This window comes from Haemaphysalis longicornis, unplaced genomic scaffold, assembly GCF_048455015.1.
Source record: "Haemaphysalis longicornis isolate Haplotype H1 unplaced genomic scaffold, Haemaphysalis longicornis Haplotype H1 scaffold_9, whole genome shotgun sequence".
Taxonomy (NCBI): Eukaryota; Metazoa; Arthropoda; class Arachnida; order Ixodida; family Ixodidae; genus Haemaphysalis; species Haemaphysalis longicornis.
This window is the reverse complement of record NW_027526460.1, coordinates 154,082,671-154,107,894: the sequence shown is the minus strand read 5'-3', so window position 1 is coordinate 154,107,894 and position 25,224 is coordinate 154,082,671. Positions and strand designations below refer to the sequence as shown.

At 45.4% G+C, this 25,224-nt stretch overlaps 1 long non-coding RNA gene across 1 annotated transcript; it reads left to right on the top strand.

Moving 5' to 3' along the window:
• Nucleotides 1-200: 200 nt before the first annotated feature.
• Nucleotides 201-23,430, top strand: LOC144151714 (uncharacterized). The gene is made up of 5 exons (XR_013318947.1): nucleotides 201-377; nucleotides 7,836-7,993; nucleotides 12,865-12,929; nucleotides 14,843-14,926; nucleotides 22,891-23,430. It is a non-coding gene; the product is annotated as an uncharacterized LOC144151714 (long non-coding RNA).
• The last annotated feature ends 1,794 nt before the right edge of the window (nucleotides 23,431-25,224 follow it).

Below are 25,224 nucleotides of genomic sequence, written 5' to 3'. Positions count from 1 at the left end.
ACTTGTTTGTTCCTGGCTTACTTCACTCGCGGAGCATATGTCACAATGAAAAATTGGAAACATGCGTTGTCGGACAAGTCTGTATACGCCGACGTAAAACACATTTAACCTTGCCACGTGCAGCACCGGTTCATGCTAGCGGGGTCAATACCGGTTCAATACAAGGGAACTCCGTAACATGCATGGTAAATCCGATAAAAGACATTTCAGCCGTGGTTGCACCGACAGTCGTAGTCATTCTGTAGCCTGGAGGTAGCAGCCGAAAAGTGCCTCGCATAGACATGGAATTTTCTTTGAGAAACTTACCTTTACATATCGTTTGGACTGTGCTTTTTGTAGCTTTGAGTACTAAATGCGATGACACAGACGGATTTAAGGTATGCAAATTTTCTTTTGCATGAACAATGTTTTTTTCTTCTCGAAACACGATTTTTTTTGTGGTTGTCGTGGTAGCTAATCTTTTTTGCTAACTTGCTTTCCGCGCGGTGGACAAGGCGCCACCTAAAACAAATACTGATTTAGAATAAGCAGTCATACTGGCACCTGTCGCTTGGCGCACTACGATAGCGAGGCATAAGCAAAACGTCGAACATTTTTGTGCTGACAGCGCACTCCGTGACAACGAATTATATCAACAATTTACTTTAAGTTATCTCATGCTACTGGCAAACAAATTATTCATTGGTTAGCAACGTTATAACTAGTGCGTTTGAATTATTCTAATAATTTGTAATTGCCGGAAAAAAACCCTCTAAAGATTGTGGTGAAATGATGTAGCACTAATTTGAGCGTGGCGAGGCCGAGTGGCGCAATAGGAAGGCAAACATTTTTGTACAAGTCCGGTATGCATACGTATGGATTTGGGTGAAACAATTTCAATGCGATTTTCATGGTCCTTTTTATTGGCACAGAAGGTTTTTGTCCCCTAACGTACTAATAGCACAACTGTTTAAATTGTTATTGTGAAAAGACGTACGGCCCTTTGTACCTTCGTTTGTGTCAACAGATCTGATATTAAGCGAGCATAGAATTGGCAGAACGTTTGCGTGCAACAATCACAAAAACACGCAAGAGCGGTTATTACGTTCGTGTGGCGACCACTAATGGAGCGAGCGAGAGAGAGAGACAAAGTTGTTCAAAACCAACAACCGTACGGATTGCGATTCTTGGGTGGCCTTCATTGACGGTAAACGTTTCTCTTATGCATCTTTTATGTACCGTACTCGAGCTAGCTGTTTCTCGAAAGTGGAGGCGAGAGTCAGCCGCGTTGGGTCAATGGGACATTTCAGCTACTTAGATGTCTAAGACAGGTAGGCTGGAAGTATTGTAAGGACATATTTTTTATTTGCATATCCACGAGAGTGTTTGAACGCTGGTGGTTATCCTGTGTTGCCTAAAGAGAGCAGACGTCGTCTAGCTGTACTGTTAGTCTGCGCTTGTCTCAGACTGCTTGCTGCCTCCAGCAGTGAAGGAAAGGAAGACATGTGGCCATGGGGGGGGGGGCGGGGGGTAAGGGGAGAACTCAGAATACATTACGGCTTCTTCACCATCATCATAAGCCTGTTTGTGTTTACTGGAGGACGGAAGCCTCTCCCAAGGACTTCCAGCCACGCCTATCGAGTTCCAGCTGAGTCCATGTGTTTCTCCAAACATTTTCCCAGCTCGTCTCGCCAACGAGTTCTTGGCCGACGCCTAGTGCGTTTGCAGTCTATGGGCAGCCAGTCTGTCAAACGGATGGTGGTCCCCCGGTTGTCCCTCATCCATATTACCTGACCAGCCCATGTCCATTTCCTTCGCTTAATTTGAACTATTAGTATGGGTTATTAGGAGGGGACGACTTACCCCTGTCCTAAATTGCGGTGGAATGTTTTCCACCTGGTTTCCCATTGGAAGGTCTGTGGGTGCACCGCACCTCTTTTTGAAAATACAAACGTCCATAACCGCTACTTTGAGTCACATACGCCCGAGATATTTCACCCATAGTGAAAAGGTGTGACACTTGCGTGAGTCAAGTTTTCATTTTATTGCTTCAGAAGGAACTTGACCACATAGATGGCGCACATCAGGGATAGCTGTATTAAAATGTTGCCCTTAGCGGTGTGTACACTGTTCATAATTTACCAGTTTTCGTATCCTTTTCCTTTGTTTTTCTTTACCGTACAGTTGTGACGTCACTTGTGTCTTCGTATATATTGCTGAACGCAATAAAGTACACCCAGTTGTCAGTCCTTACCTGTACTGTCTTGTTCCGTTCTTTCATCTTTATCGCTGCACTTCAATCCCGTTATGTGTAACCAATTGGCCCAAACTCAACCCTTAGTCGTAATGTTTTCCACCAGCCAGTCAATCGGAAGGAAGTTTCGTCACGAGATGGATTAAAATTGCGTATAGATACTCCTGAATAGCTTCCACGTGCTGGACAATAAAATTGACAGTTGGGCTAGTTGGTTTTGATTCATCGTAAGTGATTCATCGTGCTTTGATTCATCGTGCTGGTTCAGAATGAAATTTGACTAAAAATCAGGACCAGATAATTTTCAGTTCTAGTTTTCAACAAAATGTTTTATTGATTGATTGATCCATCAATCGAAGGATTGATTGATTGATTGATTGATTGATTGATTGATTGATTGATTGATTGATTGATTGATTGATTGATTGATTGATTGATTGTAGTGTTTAACGCATCGCCGACGCAACGCAGACGATGAGGTGCGCCGTAGTGCGCCGAAGGTCGGTTGTCATTGCATGGCAACCAGCCGAACTTGTGCAGTGTTTAGTGCGTTAGAAAAGCGGCAGCTCGTATCACTGTTTACCTCAACGTAGGAAAAGCATGCTTCCTTGAGTAAGGAGCTGTTTGCTGTTGATGTATTCATCGCAATGTCATAACTCTTTGTGTAAAGAGCTTTGTGTAAATGATACAATTATTTCCTGTATCTTCCTGAAATATTTTGGTTATCACCCACTCCCCTCTGCAACGCCCCTGGGCCTTTAAGGTTTGTAAATAAATAAATAAATAAATAAATAAATAAATAAATAAATAAATAAATAAATCCGTTTAATTAATTTTTTGACGTTACACTTAGTGGCAGCTAAGGATCATCAGACCTTTTAGGGGCTTCTTTTTTTTTAAATAGACAAGGTTTGATCGCGGAAGCTTGAACGTGCACATCGTAGTTAGTCGGTAAGCTCTTGCTTAAGAGTTGAAATGTCGCTGATATAGCTGAATTTCTTTTTCTGCCTTCGTGCCAATCTGCACTCTAGATGTACCATTACACGGGTTATTCAGGGATTCTTGGATGCTTTGATCTCCTGAAGATTATTATTATTATTATTATCTGATTTGTTAAATCATACAATACAAAGGATCATCAGACTGCTTGGACCCATAATCAATGGCTAGATGTAGAACTACTCCCTCAAAGCATGAGAAAATGAGGGTCTTATACTCCAAAGAGTTACAGCATTGTCTCCGGGACCTAAGTCAGTAACACCAAGATGCAATAAGGTCAAGGATGCACAAATATCAAGAAGGCACGAAATTTTTAAGAATCAAATTTACATTTAGTTTTCTGGTACCAAAAACCACTGTATACAATCTTCAGATATTCACAGAATTGTCAACTAACCCTTAGCATTCTTATTCTACTTGTCTAGCGTGTCAGTTCATTAAAGCCAAATTTTTGTGTTTTTCTAAATTATGTCCGAACAATTATCTGCATTTTCGATATCATAACGATTATAGGTGTTACTTCTGCCAAATGTGCATTTTCTTGTAAATGCAGGGCGTTATACTGTTCGCAATTCTCAATATTTCCTCACTTTTTTTAATTTCTTTCATTCGGCCAAAATCTGGCCGACCAATTATCTACAAATAATTATCTCCAATTACGCTAACATGGCGTTTAAGGGTGTGGCTGCTTGCAAATATGCATTTTTGTGGTAATGCAGACGGCAGACTACTTGCCATCTTTACAATTTCTATTTTTTCCTTATTATCTTGGTTTTTCAAAATTCTGTCCGAGGAATTCTTTTGAATTGCGCTATTACAACAAATAAAGGCGCTACAGTCGAACACGGACATATCGAAGACGGATATATCGAATTACTGTATATATCTGAACGTCCCGTTGTATGAACATCCCGTTGGAAATCCCATGCAATAGTATAGAGCTGTTGTTCACGTGTATCAAACTCCCTATGACGGGCACATTCGATATATCGAACGCTTAGCCGCAAGTGCCCCTGGAAGGGCGCTTCTCCTAAAGGGATGAAAGAAATGACGATGATGACTTCTGTCTAGGGCAGCACAACTTGGTGATGAGGAGGCGTCGCCGCGTCTCTTCGATGGCCAGCAATCACTTCCAGCGTTCTCGCTGTCATCAAAAAGACGCTGCCGCGTAGCTTCCAAGGCAGCGAGAGCGCTGGGATCGGTTAGGTGCAACAGGGACTAAAGCAGGAACCGCAACCCACCGGAAAGGCTAAGTTTCTGGCATTTTCTTGCGGGCTTTAGCGGGTATCAGTGGTGGCTCAGAACGGGGGCCTATGTGGCATGGTGGTGTGTTTAGTTTGTCCGCGGCATGCGTTTCGGAGCCATGGACGCGGAAAAACGGAAGAATTTGAATTTAGCGACGAGACCGGGTAATATTCGGCGGGCCCATGGCGGTGAAACCATCTCGACTGCGCTTCTCACCGAGTTTTTGTACGCACTACTGCGCAATAAACCTAACGTACAGGCGAAGGCAGCGTGAATACGGCCCAACCGTTCCGGTGCTTGTCATGTGCAAAGGGGCTTTGTTGCGCGGCTCCACTCGAGAGGTATTGCGATACCGAAGACGAGGGCGCTAAGTGCCTCGAGAGTGAATTTAGAGAGATGTCAGCATTCCTAGGCGCCATTCGGAATGACACAACGGCACGCGTGTTAGCAAATGCTGACGAAGATGTGCGAAACCTGGCGGACATTACCGATGCCGAAGAAACGAACCCAACTGGCAGCCATTGACAACGTTCCCTCCGCCTACGGCAGCCGAGCTTGCGTCAGTGTTCCCATTCGCCACTGATGTGGCACAGTGCACCACGCGGGCTTTTCTTAGTTGGACGGCGTTATTAAGCTCGAGGAGTGTGTGGTGAACTTTATGACGTGAAAAAAGAAACAAGGAAATCCCACAGACTCTTTAATCTAAAATAAAGTACAGTTGTCGTGGTGCTATGGTTAATTTGCGGCGCTGTAAAGAACAGATCTGTAAACCACAGCTCGTTGCGACGTTTAAAAGCTCTCAGTGAAATACGGAGTTTTAAGATAAGCATCATATCACCATATTTTACATTTGGAAATATATATATATATGCAACAATTTGGCGGTCCCCTTGGAGTTTGAGATATACGTGTTCGACTACACTCACCTAAATCTGCATTTTCGTGAAAATGTAGGGCGCAACACGGTTCTCCATTTTCTCAAATTTATTTCGTTTATATGAAGGGCCCGGAGGCGTTACATAAGGAGGGGTGGATTACAGGGTTTGCAGGAGTAGTACTGAACGAAACAGGAAAAAAAAACAAGGTTAACATGAAAGCCGAAACATTCAAAACAAAGAAACAAAGAATACCTTAAATAAAAATTACACAAGAAATGTACAAAGGTAACAGTCTTCGTTTCTTTTTATTTTATATTCAAATATTATATTCTAGTTTCTTTGTATTTTTGTTAATTTTGCGTTTTTCAAAATTCTGGTGCATGTTTTATTGCCAATTACGCTATTATAAAGATAAAAGTTTAACTTCCGCGAAAGCTGAATTTGTGTAGAAATTCAGTGCGTTACATGGTTCGCCCTTTTCGCTGTTTTTTTCTATTTCTCTTATGTTTTGGTTTCTTGAATTCTGTCGTACCATTTGTCTCCAGTTACGCGAATAAAAAGAATAAAGGTGTGACTTTTGACAAAGCTGCATTTTTGTGGAAATTCAAGGCGTTACATGGTTCGCAATTTTGTGCAATGTTACTGTTTCTAATTTACTCGTTTTTCAAACTTCCGACCACCCAATCCTCTCCAGTTATGCTATCATATCTATTAAATGTGTTACTTCCGCCATATCTGCATTTTGGGGGGAAATGCAGGGCGTTACATGGTCATTCCTGTCTGCGGCGGTACTCATGAAAGAACTCAACGCATAAATAATTTGTGGACGGTTATACCGCCTTCAGTGGTGACTGTGTATTTTTCGAAAATATTTTTTTTTTACAAAAACACGATCAAGGATTATATGCGCAGTTTCCATGGCAGGTGTCGGTGCGTCAACTTCGATAGCATGAGAAAATGCGGTGTCAAGCAACAGCCTATTCCTAACACTGTCATGCGATGCTGAAATCACCAGTTCATTCCAATCAATTCTTCAGAAGCTGCGATCAACTTTTAGTATGAATAGTAGTTCAGTTTTAAGCACACCTGCGAAGTTGTCTGTCAGTGCTTCCAAACCAGAATTGATTGAACTTACTTACCTTACATACGCCAATATTTATATGCTTTTATTTATCTCTTCCTATCTCTACTTTCTTCCATCAACTTTGTTGTCTCGCAACGTCATTGATTGAGCCGCTATCATTGAAATGCGATTGGGCCGGAGAAGCGGCGGGCCGTAACTGGCAAATCTTTGTGCGCTATCTAACGCAGTGCTGTCTATTGTATGGTAAGCAACAGATGTGTGAAAAGACCCGGAAGCCCCTCAAATTTGCCGGGTAGCACTACTACATTGATCAAAAATAAAGTTAATAGCTCGCAATTGAAGTGGAGTTTGCTTCCGAAAACAATTCGTAATTGACGTGGCCCAATGTTATCGGAAAAATGTGTGGTTTAACCACGTGTAAATATTTAGGCAGAGGAAAAGCTATTACCGTATTAGTTCACAACAATCTTTCGCATATCAGAGGACATATTGTAGCAGGAGTCTTTTGCAACGGAGTAAAAAAGGATCGTGTTTTTTCCCATGATGTGTAAAAAAAATCGGAAATAACATTTTGTGCGGCCGATATTTTTTTATCTTTCAAGAGTGTCACTGAAGACATCCTCAATTTTTTAAAATTTACAATTGAAAGAACCGCTGCACTGAAGAAGAATTTATGCATCCGCCATGACAAAACCATCAACTTGCGAGACAGAGAGAGAGAAAGAGAAACAGAACAAATATTTTAATTTATCGAGCAGAGGCTGATGTGTGGGCATCGCCCCGTGGAATGCATCCCTACGGCGGGGTGCCTTGACTTCGTCGGGCCGTCCGTGCACGAGTCACCAGTTTCAGCTGGATTTCCGGGACTGCGCTGCACAGAAAAGTCTTCCACTGCTCGAAGATGGGGTTGGGAAGTGGGAGCAAGTCTGGAGTACGTTGGCACTCCCATATTACAGTAAACGCAGAGAGAAGCGTGTCGGGTGGGGAAGATTTGGTGGAGCGGTTGGGATGTGGGTAGGTATTCGTTTAAAGCCGCCGCAAAGTTGTAGCTTCCTCTGTCGAAAGTTTTCAATTGCAGGCGCTATACATAATCAGCGCTAAACGTGCAATATGTTCTGGCTCCGAATTCTTGTTATCTTGTTTCTACTCCCCCAGAGAAGTTAGGATATCAATGGAGTGAGTGGAACTTTATACTGTCGAGGCTACGTGCAACATGTGTCGATAAACTGTGGACAGTGACTCACAGCTTGTTTCCGCGCTTGTGATTTTTTCTACTTTTTCGCTGTTTTTCGCGCATTGTTTAAGCGAAATTCCGGCAATTATCACGGTGTTCTAGTGTAAAAATGCCTTGCAATTATGAAACGTTTTCCATAAGGCCTTATTGCTTCATTTGCAGATGGAAAATTTTCAAAACGTTACGGCAATATATTCCTCTAGTCCTACCTATGACGGGGACAATCTAGAGTGCTTGACTGCGGAAATGACCCAATTTGATCCACAAGCGGGCACCGCCGAGTACACCTGGTACCTCAAAAATAACGGCGGCGGCATAACGTACGTACCAGCGTTCTACACGTTGCTCTAAAGCAGGAACGAAAGTTTGTTCCTCGTGCCTTCGCAATTTTGAAACGAGTTCCCGTTACAATTTCCTTCATTTCAAAAGAAACCCGTTCCGGTACCCCTTCGAATATTGGAACGTGTCGTTATATTTACCGTTTAAAGCGAGAAATTTAAAACTCACACCGAACTACGTATATTATACGAATAGAAGCACCGCCGGCAACAAATTATCTGGAGATAAAAAGAATAAAAAAAAACGCCCCTAGACGAATTTTTTCAGGCAGCACCGGTCAAACACAAGACATGTCAAACTGCGATTTTGGTGGTCGTCTATTATAGGTGCAATACATATGGCACTTTCTACTTCGGTCTACAAATGCGGCGTAAGGTTACTGCGCTTCAGATGTGCAAATAGAAATTTACTCACATACAGGAGCATAATTGAATTTCTCGCATAAGAAACTGTGTCGAAAGGAACAATACACAGGCATTGCATTAATGGTTATTCAATATTGCAGTTTACTTAAAATACCTGACAGGCCCTTTGCAGGGAATTGAGTAAGGAAGTTACAAAAGTGAAGCTTTGAGGATCATACAACACAAATGTGCGATTAACAAAACACAGCAGAACAAATAATGGCTACAAGGTTCGCAATACAAGTTTAAGACGGTAGACGATAGCAAACAAAATAAAAAGAGAAGTCAACATCGTGCAATAATTACAAAGTATGCCGAACACAGTCACGGTAGTAGATAAAGGAAACAACCAGAGGGAGCCAAATGTGGGCGTGACCCACAAATCAGTTGCTGTGGTTAGCAATGCGCATAAGGGAAAAGCACAAAAAATAACGCGGACCCTAATCACGTGCGTCAAAAATATTTACAATATAAAAGATCAAAGCTTAGGTTGAAACAGACCAATTAAAGCAACTCGGAACACTTGCCGTCTATGTTTGAGCGGCCCCTCTCAGGTGTTGTCCTTACGGCGCGACGAAACTAAGCCCAACAATGACTGAATTCCTGTCCTTTGTCCACACGACGCGTGCAATACAAAAGGACTTTGCAGTCTGTCGGCCCACTTCCGTCAGATGCTGCGTGCGTACTCTGCAACTTCGAGCAGTACAGCCCAGACCAATTCAAAACCGGTGACCCTTCAAATGACCTCACAGCGAGCACAACTCCCCAGACAGCAACGCACCCGCACCTCGCGCGCTCTAATGCGGTAATTACCCCTGACATTACGCTGGTTTCACAAGGTACCTGTAGCGCCGCTTGGACTTAGCCTTTCCCAGACGTGCATCATGGTCTCTCCGTACAAACGGTGAAAGGTGAAAATCATTCTCGCAGCTGCGCTATTCACCCGTCGAACGCCTCGTAAGCTCGACCAGCATGAAAGCAAGCAGAAGCTGCGGCGGGCTTCGTGGTTACCCTTCTGCCTTTGACCTGCGAGGAAGCACGTTCCGCTGAAGGGCGCGGAAAAATTAGCCAGCTTGTAGGAAGAAAAACACAATAGCGACTTGTGGATTTTTGCACTCGAGCCTTGGCATCAAAAACAGCCAAGTCCTAGCAATGTAACGTTTGCAGAAGGAACGCTGTTTGTGCCGTTCCTTCATAAACCTAACGGATTACCGTTACAGTTGCACCGACCCTTAATGGAACGATAGCGTTCCTCCGTTCCCCACAACACTGGTACGTACATACTTGCAAAGAAAACACTTCGTGCTTATGCAGAGCGCGCGAAACGCGTGGTTTGGGTTTGTAGAATATGTTCAAATGTCACCTATATTTTACAAACCGTATACGATTCGCTTGTCTCAGAAATATTGAACTCCAAACTGTAGTTCCTGCTGGTGGCATCGCGTGCTGGGGATAGAATAATTTCTGAATCTCCTTCTACCACACTGCAACTGAAATATTGTATTGACCTAAGAGAGAAATTTTATCAGTCGTCTAATATTTCATCGGTGGCGTTATTGGAGTAAAAGGAATAGCGTTATGAGGCTCACTTTTCGATTTCCCAGTGGCTGCTGGCTGTCCGCTATCAGCCGTGTTCTTCAAATGCCGGCGGAAATACGTCATTGCTGCTACCCGGAAGCCGGGACTGAGGCAGCAAGATTCCAGGGCCGGCTTAAATCCGGATATGGCGCAAAGGCAACCGAAGTGTGGAAAGGAGGACGATGATAATACGCCGGAGACAAAAGAAAGGACACGTATTTTCAGCAGGTGCCACGCCTTCGGAGTGAAGTTCGCTCAACTCCCAGTCAGTTGTAACATGCTCGACAGACACAGTCGCCAACCATGCCCGCAACTGACGCCATCACACCAAAGTGTCTTTGCACCAAAAAATGCAAATTTCCGGTCACTCACGAGCGGAAGCTTCACCTGGGGTACGAGGCGCGCCGTAATGGGAGTCTGCGGATTAATTTCGACCACGTGGAGATCTTCAACGCGCTATGAAATCTCGACATACGGGCGTCTCAGTTTTGTGCTTCCACCAGGAAAACGGTCACCGCGGCCGGGAATCCAACCCGCATCTTAGGGCTCTGCAACGCAACGCCTTACCCACCGAGCCACACCAACGTGTTTTCCACCGGAACTGATGCCGGAACACACCTTGGGTGACGTAACTGAAACAAGGGGGGCAAATGATTAACGCTAGTTTTTCAGAAATCACGGAAGACATTGATTATGAGCAAAAGAAAACTATAATAAAACCCAGTAGTCATCATCATCATCTGGTTGTTCCGACTGCAGGGAAAGGTCCCTCCCAAAGATCTCCACCCACGTTTATCGAGTGCTAGCTTTTTCCACCTTTTAATTCCTCTCAAATCCCCCGTTTCCCCCCCTATTCCCTCTTTCTCCCCCCAAAAGACAGTAAACGGAATAAAGCACGGCTCAGGACTTGATGGAAAAATTCGCTACGAAAACCTCTGATCACATTATTTTCCCAGCTTCTTTTCAATATTCCCACTGTGTCGTCTCCGCTGCAAGCTCCGTGTAGTAAACGACGGAGGACGCCATGGGCAGGAATAAAAATCACCTTAAGGTAGATTCGGATGTCCTACCAGAGAACAGTGCGTACGAATGCTCTGCGCGTCACTAAATTTAAAAGCGGCAGAGTCGAACTGACAGTCGCCAAAAATAGAAAGTCTTTACACAATAGCCCAAAATATACAACGCCTAAACAAGAGGAGAGCAGGATACAAAAAAACGACACAGTAAGACTCATTCAGCCACCAGTCATGAGCAGGATAATGCACAGCCGACCATACTGCAAATTTACCAGACCAAAGAAAATCAATGGAACACCATCATCTGGACACCATATAAGGCCGTCGTCAACGTCGCGATTTTGACCGTGAGACGACATGACAACCGGTAGACCACCACTGTAACAGAACGGACAGCCCGATATGCGTCTAGAAAAAGGGGAAGCCTATTAACGCACTGGACAGATGCAGTCACATTCCGAGGAAAAGAATAAACTCAGGAAGCGCAAGACAGAAGCGGCTAGAAGAAAATGAGAGATACCGCTATCGTGCAGTCGGAGTAAATAAAATGTCGATGATGATGATGACGATGAATGGGCCCTTAAATTTTGTCTTCATAACGCTTTTGAAGAAATCAGAGAAGCCACTCTATTAGCACCAAGAGATTAGCTGGGAAAACAAAATCGGGACGGGAAATCGTGTGGAAGACAGGCTAGCCCTCTTAAAATAACGATGGCGTGCCTTGATAGACATGTAGCCGATCCATCGACACCGCAAAATACCTCTCCTCTACCAAAATCGTGGATATAAAGCTACCCAATAAATATCCAATTGTTTTTTCAACGAGTAATGTCCATCAATATATCTGTCTTTTTATTGTAAAAGGAGCCCAAAAATGATCCAAAAAAACAATTTCAGGATTTTTTTCTAAGAAGCTTATAAACAGGCCAGCGACATTTTAATTTGCATGCCTCTTGAAGTGCAATTCTCTTAGGCGTTCCCGCGTAGCATAGCGGTACCTATCTGTTAGGAATTTCTGCGACCACACGCCTCGCGTAGCAGTAGATGTTATTTATTGTGAAACTGTGACTGATGGGTGTCCTTCACACCTACCTAAAAATACTTCCCATCAATAAGTAGTCCTTTAGCAACAGCGTCCTGGTACAATTTATTTCGGGATAGTTCGAAGAAGGCCCGACTTCAAGGCTCTTCCCGTAACACCATGACCCAGAGACCAGACCGTGTGTTGACAGCAGGCAGGTATTCCTAATTGATTACAACTCCAGTGCAAATTACGTAATTATGACAGATAAGAGATAACTCAACAATTGTTATAGCCATTCACGTAAATTGCATAGGGACATAACCGGGAATCGCCGCGTACAACCGCTACTTTATCATAAAACTGTCACTGAAGGGTACCCTTCACACCTATCCTATAGTAATTCTCATGTGCAAGTATTTTTTTGAGAACACTATCTTTGTACATTTTATGTTGGCATAGTTCGAATAAATCACGATTTGCTGCCATTTACAAAAAATACACGCTTCCGACAAGAGCTCATGTATCGACAATAGGCAGGAGTTTCTAATTCTGTACAAATCAACAATAAACTATCTCGTAATCACACATAAAAGATAACACTACAAGTATTATACCATTTCGTGTAATACGTAGAGTGGCCCACCCGGGTGTCGCCGGGAACTTTTAAGACAGAGAAGCAACACAACTAAAAGACTGCGTGGCACCTAGAAATACTGCAAGGATAAATCATTGTGCCTTTTTTTGCATCAAATACACCGCTTGTGCTCATGGTTAACGATATAATGGGACCTTCTGCTGAACTCTCAATATATTTAACACGTTTGTTGCAGAAAGAAGATTGAAAAAATATCACCGGGAGATACTCCGGATGAAGTCAGGGTCGTGAGCAGCACACGTAAGCAAAACGATTCGTACATTGCTAAACACGGGGATCCGCAATTTGAAAACACCAGCACCAAAAGAAAGCGTTTCCCTCGCTCTCTTCTATGTTGCAGAGGGTTTGTGTTCTCAAGTAAGTAGCGGTAATGCCCCGGATGCAAAAAAAAATGAAAAATTCCGCACACCTTTTGGCAGGCACAGCAATGTACCACAGAGCTCAATGGGATGAATAGTGCATGTGCAATAACCGCTGCCCCATTCAGTACATAAAAATGTGAATGCCGTTCTACGAAGTTCACCCGTACTTCGAATGAGCGTGGCTTTTGATAACGGTTTAGTTTTCGTTGACCTGATAATTTTCCTATTGCATGAACACATGGTCATCCACGAGGGACGGGACTATTTAGAGCTTAGTCATGTACGTTCGCACGTAAGAGTGACTGTTGTTACACTTAATTAAAGGCAAGTTGCAGCCGTCGGACAGCGGGAGAACGACTAAAGTACGCAGGCTAGGAGATGGCGTGCTTTGACTGGTTTTGCCTGCAGTGCGACACCCTAACTGTTTAGCAGTTGTCTGCAAGCCTCGCTTGGTTGATAAAGCCGCATCCTTTCCCAGTATGACAAGCACAGAGAGCCCCCGCACTCGAAAAATGAATGTTGCCCGAAAACGCCTTTGCTATGATTTATTGCAAATCTTTGCACGCGCACGTCGCGAGTTTTTAAACACATGCATACAAGCTCAAGCACAAACTTCACAGGAGCTGCAAAACATAGTTGCCAAGGGACTGTATTTCCCAGTTCTGTAAAGTGCGAAGAATGACCCTCGATCTGACAGAAATCTTGTGTCGTATAGAGCCGGACGTATGCCTGGGTGACTGAGTTTCAAATTCAGTATAGCAAAGCCACAAATGTTTGAGCATTATCTCGTAAATTACGGCGCTGCATATAGAACGCGTGATAGCGCGCTCGCATTATTGTTACGACAAAGTAATCGGAGCGGTGAGGTAAATGTACATTACTGGGTGGTAGGGCCGCTTCCTTGAACATTGTGATTGTGAATATCCACCCTGTCAGATTGCGATTTGATGTTCTGAGAATGTAGCCTGCGGGTTCGAAGGAGCTTCAGTATGCTTCTCTTACAGCTTCGCGGCCGTTGAACGATAGTTCGAGCTAGTATATTCATATCTTTATTTCATCTGCTTCAAAAGTGCCTTTGGTGGTCCTTTCTATACCAAATGCCATTCCACGCACTATGCGTGACCGGAAATATAATTGCCACTCATGTTTCCCTGTGTTAAACCGAATAAGTCAGTTTCTTCACCCGAAGCATCGGCTGTGTATTAAAAATCTTCAACAATGGTTCCGCAGTGTAATGCTTGCCTTCCTGCCCTAGCCTATAATGTTGCGCCAGAATGTTTTTATTGCTACAAGAGAGGGACGAGCTGACAGACTCACTCAATCGAAAACGGCCTCCTCAAGTGTCAGTGTTTTGCTTGGCATGCCTAAATTTGGATCAAAGGATTACTGTTTCTTTATGACCAAAATATACACGAGTGTCACAGCAAAAAGCACATCATACGCACCACCGTGGATTGTGTTTCCCCGCAAAAAGACCGTTTCTTATCTGAGTCCTTCCGGATACTCCGAAGAAATTGAGGAAATCTGCTGATCCTGCTCTTTTCAATTCCTTTGCTACTATGCGTCATGTAATCTGAATACAATGACTTAATGTTGTAGGAGTTTGAAGCTACCGGACTCGACTCTATTTTGTTTTTACTTTTTTTACACTAATACATTTTTTTGTCCTGCGTGACTTGCAATATCAAGGGAATACTTGCAACAAAGCTGCGTCACAGGTTGCGCAGCTGGTTATGTTTGTCCTGGTTCGAAACACTTCATGAACCTACAAAACGATGAGATATATTTCAGATCCGGGCACAGTTTGGATAGCACGTTTTCCGTTCACGGACAACAAGACCTGCTACATCATGAAAACTCAACATATCGAAAACAGTAAGTTATGAGTGCATACAACCCGCGTTGTTCACCATTACGACAGTTTATCTTCACAGCTGCGAATAATTTAGGTACAAGAAGGGATCTCACCAAAACTTGTATACAGCCCAGGACAAATAGCAACTGCTGCTCCCCAACTAACCTGCAACTTTTATGCAAAAATTTATTACAGGATTACAGGAAAATCAAGTTCTTCCTAAGTGTTTACGAACAGACGTGGGTGTGTAACTTATTACACTTTGGAAGTCAGGTGGTCTGGTAGCTTTCAAAAGGAACATGTGGGGTTAAAAAGGTGGGGAAAGAAAATGACGTTTCAGTGCGTTCAATACACGTTTTCACTGTGCTCAAACGGACTTTCGTCAAACCAAACGGCACTTGCCTCAGTTGTGGTAGTGTGTCTTAAAACAAACAGTACAAGTCTCGACAACCTCGCTCACGCTTTCACTTTTTTTTCCGCTTCCTTAAGAGCGAGAAAGTGTTAGATTTTTAATGGTACATTCTGATAGCTTCCGCTCCTGTCAACTGTAAGCCATGTATCTGGGCGCAGCCTAAGTACATTCAGCGGTTTTGTATTTATATCAAAGGGTAGAACCACTTACACAAAAATTCACCCGTTTGCAAAAACAGACAGCTCCTTTCACTCAATATAGTCTCCAGCATGCTTATGTTGCAGTAGCCGCAGTTATTGCACTACTGATAAGTTGATTGATAGCTTTATATGTGTTTTTACACACACACACACACACACACACACAAAAAAAAAAACATTGTAAAGCTGAACCTTTCACTGCCTCATTGTGCGAAAAACCACCGTAGTTATTTATGGAACAGTTGTCCCGTAAAAAATTGTGGTTTTTGTCACAATTAAGCAGAAACTGCAGTTGACGTCATGTGGAATTCGAACCCAGGTCTCCACGGTACAATCCGTGGGCGTTAATGTATCACGTCGCTCTTTCAGTCTTTTTCTTTATTTCCAGGATTTCATTCTAGCCAACGAAAACTTTACCAATGTATAAATGTTACTTTTAAATAGTTCGAATTCCGCCAACCCATCCTGAAACAATATTTTCATTTAAAAAAAAACTTCATCATTGCTTTTGGGACAACAGTCGCGAGCCATTCTTCCCGCGTGAGCGTAAAAAAAATTTAACGCGTTTGCCATACTTTTATGGGAATCGAATGGGTAAAGGCGTAGCCGAAATAGCCCCTCTTGGAGGGTTCTCCGGGTGGGAATAGGGTTGACCTACCTGTTTTCGACCAAGACTGGTCATAAATGCTTATGCGAAATCCGCATTACAAATTAAAATGTATATGGGTAAAATACAGAGTTCCAGACGCATGCCCCAATATTAGTAAGAAATTCTTTTTTATTATTAGTCCCCAGAAATAATTGACTCGAATCAACCTAACAGCGACACACGGCTACCGGAGTGAAAATTGTACAGTACGGGTTACAGCTCGGCTGTCGCATCGTTGTGGAGACGTGATGCATTGCTCAATGACCATTAGCACAAGTAGGCCTGTGTAATTCATTCACAGTAATAAAGAAGGACATTTTTATACTGATAGTATGGGCAGAAACTATGCAGGCCAGGAAAATTGTTCAATAAAAAGTGAAGGAAACTCCCTCTAACACGTAAGACTTGAAGGTAGCGAAGCTGGACGCAACCTTTACGGCCATCACGATAATTTATGTGCATGATTACAGCTTATTTGCTTCTTCTTCGCTGCTGCAACGACTTCGTTCATTGTTCCTATATGCGTTCCCATCATTGTTCCAATGTGCGTGCGCATCTTTGGATTCTTTCTCTGTCCGAGCAAGTGTTACCACAATTACGGCGAACACTGCAGTTTTTTAGCCAACCTTTGCCAATCTCCCTAAGTGGGTTTGCTTGCCTTGACCAACATTCGCCAGAGACGCTGGGCGGTCGCCGCAAGGCACGCACACACTAGCGCTCGGAATTTTCTTCTTTTTTTTATACTGGCGGGCTCAATCCTCAATCTTGGAAAATCTCCCATAGTGGGTATGCTTAGCTTGACAAACTTGCGCCAGGGACGCTGGGTGGTTACCGCGAGCCCCGCACACATGACCGCTCGGTATATTGTGTGTTTCTAACCTGCCAGCCGGTCACCGCGAGGCACGTGCATACGTGCGCCCGCTCATGTACGGTCGGTATTTTCTTGGTATTTTTAACTGCGGACACCAAACTCTAACAATTTGCTAAACAGCTTTGCTGTTAAAATAACTATACCTTCCGGAGTTTCCCGCGCGAGAAACAATTGCAGACGGTCACGCGCGATAATATTTTGAGAGAGAGAGAGACAAAACTTTTTATTGAACTAAGGTGGGGTGGTTCCTCATTTCAGGTAACCATGTGCTGTCCCTGCTCGACTGGCCCTCTCGACCAGCAGAAGTTGATCTTGAGGGAGGGAGCTGGACAGCAGTATCTCCCACTGCTCCGGGGTAGGGGAAGGAAAAGGGGCTGGCAGGTCTGGGTTCTTGACACACTCCCATATTATGTGCCGTAGAGTGCCTGGTTGAGTACAGAATTTACATTGTGCGTCGAATTGTGTAGGAAATAACAGATGCATCCTGACTGGATGTGGAAACGTATTTGTCTGTATTAGTCTGAGTGTGGTTTCTTGGTTCCTTGACAGCTCTGGGTGTGGTGCCGGGAATGTTCTTCTACTGAGCCTGTAGTATTGGGTAATTTCGTGGAAGGTTCTGAGTGGCGTGGGCTCCGGTGTCTCCTCTGCGGCCTGGTGGGCGAGATCTCGGGCCATGAGATGGGCGTGTTCGTTGCCTCTCATGAAGGAGTGGGCCGGTGTCCACACAATTGCCACCTTCCTGTCCGGCGTCTTGCTTTTCAGGATGCGTAGCGTCACAGGTGACACCCATCCCGACATGAAGCTGCGGCATGCCTCTTGTGAGTCTGTGACAATGGTCGTGGTGTTGGTTTGCGTGAGGGCGAGAGCGATGGCAAGTTCTTCAGTTTCTTTGGCTGTGGCTCTTGGAATGGATGCACTGGTCAAATGCTTACACCCGTCCGTCACCACGGCCACCATGGCTCTTTTACCGTTGTAGTGGGCTGCGTCAGTGTAGGTCGTCGTCGGGACTCGGGAGTAAATCTGATTCAGCGTTTTTGCGCGTGCTTCTCTGTGACCTTGATGGTAGTTCGGGTGCATGTTTCTAGGTATTGGGTGGACTATTATGAATTTACGCCACGATTCCGGGATCGCCTGCGACTGGGGATGGTCTCGTGGAACCCACTGAAGTTTGGTCAGTACACTGCGGCCCGTTCGTGTACGAGCGAGCCGTGCCCTTTGATTTGACAAGTGGCCCTCAATGAGTTCCGATACAGTATTGTGCAGCCCCATACGTAGTAACTTGTCTGTGGATGCGGTCATGGGTAATCCAAGGGCTTGCTTAAGTGACTTGCGTATGAGCACGTCGATCTTCTCCTGTTCCGTTCTACTCAGGATGACGTATGGAGTCAAGTAAATTATTCGTGAGAGGACGAACGCTTGGATAAGCCTGAGCGTGTCGCTCTCTTTCATGCCTCTGTGTCGGTTCGTGACCCTGCGTACCATATGCGTGACCTGTTCGATGGTCTTGGTGAGTTGCTCTACCAATGCATTGTTCTTGCCGTCCGCCTGGATGCGTAGACCCAGAATCCTGATTGATTTGCTTGGCTTGATGTCGTGCCCATCGAGGGTGATTTGGATGTTGTCGACATCTTTATTTGTTCGGCGTCTCCTCACCACGAGAAGTTCAGACTTCTGTGGCGAGCACGACAGCCCACATCTATTTGCGTGCTCATTTACAGCGTCGGCGGCGAGCTGGAGTGTGTCCTGCAAGCCTCCTAGGGAATCGGGGCCCGTCCACAGGGTCACGTCGTCCGCGTACAGGGCATGGCTTAAGTTAGGTATTCTTCTCAGCTGCTCTGGGAGATCCAGGAGTGCGATGTTGAAGAGTAATGGGGAGAGGACTGAGCCTTGGGGAGTCCCTCTACTCCCGAGAGTGATGGGATTAGAGGATCCCCGCATCCTGTTGTGGCCAAGTTTTGAAGGATCGCCTCGTGTGCCACGTTATCGAAGGCTCCTTTCAAGTCGAGAGTGAGGATAGCCCTCGGGGAGTGAAGCGTGGCAGGGACGAGGACCTCCTCCTTCAGTTGGATGAGCACGTCTTGTGTCCCGAGATGTTTCCTGAAGCCAAACATTGTGTCCGGCATTTGTTGTGTCGCATCAAGGTGGTTTTGTAGCCTTTTCAGTATAATTCTTTCCATAATTTTTCCAATACAGGATGTTAGCGATATCGGTCGCAGGTTCTCAATGTGTGGCGATTTGCCCGGCTTCGGGATGAAGCGAACCTCAGCTATCTTCCATTGATCCGGGAGTTTTCCTTTCATCCAGAAGGTGTTAAAATGTCTAAGCAGGATTTCCATGGTGGGGTCATCTAGGTTGGCAATAAGCTTGTTTGTAATTTGGTCAGGACCCGGGGCAGTGTTCCGCTTGCTGTCTGCTATTGCCTCTCGTAGCTCGTACAGTTGGATCTCCTTGTCTAGCTCGGGGTTAGGATTTCCTTTGTAGGGAGGGGGAGAAAAGCCTCCATGTGTCTGGAGGTACTTCTTCTCCAGCTCCTTCAGAAGTTCGGCGCTGGTCCCAGAATATGCGTTGAGGGTGCGTATTAGGTCCCTGTTAGACGCCCCTTTACTTTTCAGAGGGTCGATTAAGTGCCTAATTAGTTGCCATGTTTTCTTTGTGGTCAATGTGCCTTGTAGGCCATCGCAGACTTGTAACCAATTATCTTTGCATAGTGCTGCCGCATAATCTTCAGCCTGTTTGTTTATGAGGGATATACGCTTCCGGAGCTTTTTATTGTGTCTTTGCCGCTTCCACCTTCTTGTGAGGCTGTGTCGCGCTTCCCATATGTGGAGGAGTTTTGCGTCCTCATAAGGTATCCTGTAAGAGGTATCAACAGTTTGAGTGTGTGCTTGGGCATCTCTAAGAGCCGCCTGCGTCAGTTCTTCATAGGATAGTTCAGAGTCGAGGTCCTGTGAGACCCTTGCCTGGCGGAAACCATCCCAGTTCGTGATGCGGGCTGATCCAATACGAGCCTTGTGATTTTTGTCCTTCATTAACAGATGGATTATGTCATGGTCAGATCCAAGATTTTCCTGCGTATTAGTCCAGGTAATATCTAGAGGTCCCGCTAACAAAGTGAGGTCGGGACTAGTATCTCTGGATACGCTGGTGCCCGTTCGAGTAGGTGTGTCGGGGTCGTTGAGCAGCGTTAGATGATCTTGCTGGATGGATTGTACTATAGCTTTCCCCCTTTTTGGAGTTGTGAGAGTACCCCCATAATTGGTGTGGGGCGTTAAAATCTCCCATGATTATGAGGGGTGAGTTTCTTGCTAATAATAGGGCTTCCTGGATAACGTCTCGTATACCAGGCTGTGTGCGCGATGGCCGGCAATACATGTTAAGTATAAACAAATTGGATTTCTTCTTTGCTGACGGAAATAGAATTTCGACGAGCGTATGCGCGCAGTCTTTCTGTGGAGTGAGGTGTTGAGTCGCCGCAACGCAACCTTTGACGAGAATCGCTGTAGACTTTCCTGTAGGATCGGCATATGTGATGTAACCTGGCAGACGAGGGGTACTATTAGTTTCCTGTAATGCAATTATTTCTGGTTGAGGGTCAAGGTAGGAGACATACTGTTGAAGTTCGCCCTTCTTGTTTTTTATACCACGGCAGTTCCATTGGAGAGCCACTGTGGCGTTTGTTTTATTTGATGTGGCCGTCATGTTGAATGGTTGAGTCCTTGTTTTCGACCGAAGATTCTCGTAAGTATGGGGAGAGCCTGCGACTGCTGCGTGGGTTCGCGGTTTCGAGGCGGTCTATGCGGATGCTGTGACGCTCTCCTTCTTGCTTAAGGGCCTGTACATCCTGCTTCAATACTTGTACGTCTTGGTGTAGTCTCTGTAGGTCCTGTCGTAGGGAATTATACTGCGCATCTATGTTTTTAGTCAATGTCTCCATTACGGTAGTTATGGCCGCCTGAAACCACTGGGGTTGGCCGACTTGCAAGGCATCTGGTGTCTGGACTTGATTTGCTGCGGGACGCTCGAGTGTCGTGCTTTGTGGATCATTCATTGTTGGTGGTGGTGGGGGAGCTGTGTCCATTTGTGTTGATTGTTCTGGGTCAGGGCGATTGGGTTTCTTTCATTTGTCTGGAACGTTTCCCGTTTGGGAGTTCTCAATTCTTTCAAGTCTGGCTTGGAGTGCTGCTAGTTGTGCTCTGAGTTGTGTGCATTCTTGGCATGGAGTAGGTGATGGTTCGTGTGGTGGAGGGTGGCTAGGGTTACTGGGAGCAGCGGGAGACGCAACATGTGCCCAGCTCACCTGCTTGTTAGTGGTCATGTCAGGCTTGAGCACATTGTTCTGGGAGGTCGACTTGGACCTGGAGCCCGTGCTGCTGCACCTCCGCCGGGTAGGGGTACTAGAGCGGTCCCTGGGCCGCCCACGTTGCAGTGTAGAGCCTTTACTCGTGGTTTGCTCCTCCGCCTGGCGCCTGGCTTGCTCTCTCCGTCGAAGGATGTAAGGCTCACGGAAGCGTTTCGGGCATCCCTGAGTCGCCGTCAAGTGGGAGCCGCCGCAGAGGGTGCACAGTGGCTCACAGGTGTGGCTCTGTTTAGGTTCTCGGAGGCCGCACTGGTGGCACACGTTGAGGTTTGGCTGTGGGCACGCTGTGGATCGATCTCCGGTTTCGTGGCATAAGGTACACACGGGGACTGTCTTCTTGTACAGCGAAAAGGGATACTCCGCGCCGAACAAGGTTACAAAGTACGAGACCTTGAGTCCGGCAAAGGTGAGTACCACCACATTAGATTGGCCAAGCCTGCGACAGGCGTATATTTCGCACTGGCTTTGGTCAAGGTTGGCAAGGATCTCGGCTTCGGAAAAGCGCAGGGGCACTCCCCGAATCAGTCCCTTGGATGAATCATCGGGCGCTAGTCCATACAGGGTGACGGCATGGGTAGTATCGGCGATCCTGAGTTGTCTCACGTTGCTTAGAGCATTGGCTGCATCTGAGGACGGTGTGCTGATCGTGAGTATATTTTGCACGGCATCTAAGCGAACCTTGAGGTTAGCCTGGCGCCAGGTGAAGTTTATCGTGTTTAGCAGAGCCAGGGAAATTTCGGCCATTTCTACGTTCGCGAGCTTGAGGCCGCCTTGTGGACGCAAGACCAATTTAAAGTCATCTTGGGGCAGGGGTCTGGGCCTGGGGGTGGCCTTGCGTATGAGCGGCGAAGACGGAGTTGAAGACGCGGCGGTCAGGCCTACCTCATTGTTTGTCTTGCGCAGTCGTCTCCGCTGGGCCTTGGTGACGACGTTGATCCAGTCTGAATTGTTACCGGAGTAGACTTCTGCATTGTCACCTTCGCTGGAGTCGTGCAGCATCGTGTTTTCGTCCGCTTCGCTTGAGTTGGAACTAGGGGACTCCACGGCACGGCCCCCGTCGCCAGGCGAGCCCTGCATGGAACACAATCGGGCGAGGCCTAACCGCTGGGATTAGGGCTAGCGTGCTCGACCAGGAAAGAGTCGGGAATTCGTCGAGAGTGCACCAGCTGGTCACAAACAAGCGTCTATAGGTGCACTACAGCGAGATGAGTCCGCTGGCAGCGTCGAAGATTGGCGGGGAACCGATTTGCGCCCAACTGAATGAAAAACTGCACAGCCCATGTGAAGCGTGTTCGCTCGATGAGGCTGCAGGTGGCGCCTCCGATAATATTTTGACAAACTACTTCGTATGAACGCCTGTACACATTAGCTTGGCACAATATTTTAAGTCATTAGTGAGGTCCACGGTGATCTTTATTACCGAGCCTAATGTTGTGCGCACAAAATAATCTAAACAACAAAACTTTCGTTTTAACGTATTGGTGTTATTTTTCAGTGTGCATTCTCTGGACCAGGAATGATTTTGCGGATAATGTTTCCCAGCAATGCCTTGAAGCAAACAAGAAGATCTGCGGACAAGGTGTTTTGCTTTACGACAAAGAGAAATGTGGCAGATACTCCAGCCACTCTTAAACAAGAAAGCGTCTACCAGCATCAGGAATGGAACGCTTCCGTTACCGTCATGGATATTTCTCCGCCATTCGACACTAAGCCGGGTTGCTTCCAAAGAGAGCCACATGTACACCGTCTTCAAGTTTAGATGTACACTTGAAAAACAGCATAGTGCTCCCACTCAAAATTGCGACTGATAGGAAAATCCTGGTCAATGGCAGGGTAAAACTATTTTTGTGGTGAATGCGTGTTTCTACTGTTTCTTAAAGATTTGCCTAGTAACAGCGCAAACGACATGACGCAAGAACAGAAGACTGTCCTCTTCTCTTGTGTCATGTTGTTTGCGCTGTTACTTGGCATAATGTGTGAACTCGTCTTATCGTCCGCTCTAGCTTAACTGTTTGTTTCAATAAACATCTATTTTTCCACCATATTTTGCCTTACTGGGAACATTTGTTTTATAGTTTTCTCTGTCAAGTTACACTGTATACGAGAGTGGCCATAATTTCCTGCACTATTAATTATGAATATACTCCAGACTACAAACGAGTTTGTTGGAACTCTTTCACTTGTTAGAGAGTTATACCGAACTTTTACCTTGTGTCCCAGGAAAAAAAAGGAGGATTTACGCACTGCGTTTCCAGCATCTTCAATAGGCAAAAAAAAACGCGTTTGTTGAATACGAAAGCAAAAAAAAGCAACAACTGCTTCCAAAACAAGCGAGAACTTGTTTTGCAAGCAGCGAACGTGGGAAGACTTGCGAAAGTGTCGTTTGACTTCTTTTCTAAGCAAAAAAATGCGGCATTTCACTGTGTAGGTTGGCCGACCGGCGAAGCTACCTTTCACACGACATAAAATTGGCGTGGAGATTTGGCGAAAGGTTCGAGCAAATTTTATTCCTCTCGAGGGTTGACCGCGGTAATCCGCAAGAAATATTTTTCGTCTCAAGTACGATACGTACTATAGTCATGAATTGAAATATGAACAACAGAGCGCGTGCTTTCAGTACATGCCGCGCATGCGCAGTGCGAACAAGTTACGAGAGTTTGTGTGCAACGTTGACATGGAAACACCGGCGTTTGGCGTGCAAGCGTTTTGGTTTGTCTTTCCACCACGTTCGGCGCCGGTTCACGCAATTTTTATCTGACTTTCTTGCTATGATGAGTGAAAACACCGCACGCAGCTATGTTTCTTTCTTTTTATTTCGTGCTGATCGCGCAACGGACTCTGGAATTATGATGGTTTTTCCATATCAGGGTTGGTCGCGAACTCTCCTAACTTTTTCGCCCCGCACATACGCGGACCGTCGCAAAATGCGCAGTATATACTGAAAGCCACAAGCTCCGTTGTTTGTATTTCACTTTACCATGGAATCGTAGCCATAAACTAAGCCATATTTGATAGCAGTTACACTTAGTTTGTCGAGCAAATGCTCGTTTCCAGCAGAACTGCCACATTCACAATTCCGCCACGGACAACACATAGGTGCTACTAGGCGCCGCCACGCGCGCGTGCGCAGTGAACTCCGTAGTGAAGGCGAAGAGGTCAGAGTTAGTGTCACTTGATAAGGTATCAGAGTAGCGCCAATGAGGCACAAAAGGGCCCTAGGGCCCTATTCTCGACTGCACAAATTGCCGGCAATTCAGGCAATTTTCCGGAAGTCTTTTCTGATTGGCTTTCAATTTTGGTCACGTGCTTCCGGTTGAGAAAGCGGTTGTGTGTGCTGTCGTCATTTTGACGTTTCATGTCGTCTACGGACACCAGTTCTAAAGTTTGCCTTATTTCTCCTTACTAAAGGCGCATAATTCGTGGCCGGCAATAAAAAACCAGACTAAATGCAGCGGAAATGACAACGTAAGCCTGTCTTTGCTATTCAACAACAATACTGCTTGTAATAAACACCCCCTCTGTGATTGGCTGAGAAGGCGTGACGTAATTTAAACGGTTGGCGGGAACGATTACGTCATGCATTGGCAACTTCAGCCTGCGTAAAAGTGACGTAATGCTACGTAACAGCTTGAAAATGGCAACTGTTTTTGTCGCAAAATACAAGCAAAATAGGGCACAATATTGCCCCGGCTTACGGCGCCGCGAAATGGGAGGCAATATGCAGCAGGCGCCGTTTCACATGCGCGCTGTTTAAAGCATGTTTCCTACCGAAACAAATTATAGTTTCAACTGCTTCCAAGTCCGCGATCATGGAACATACAAATAAAAT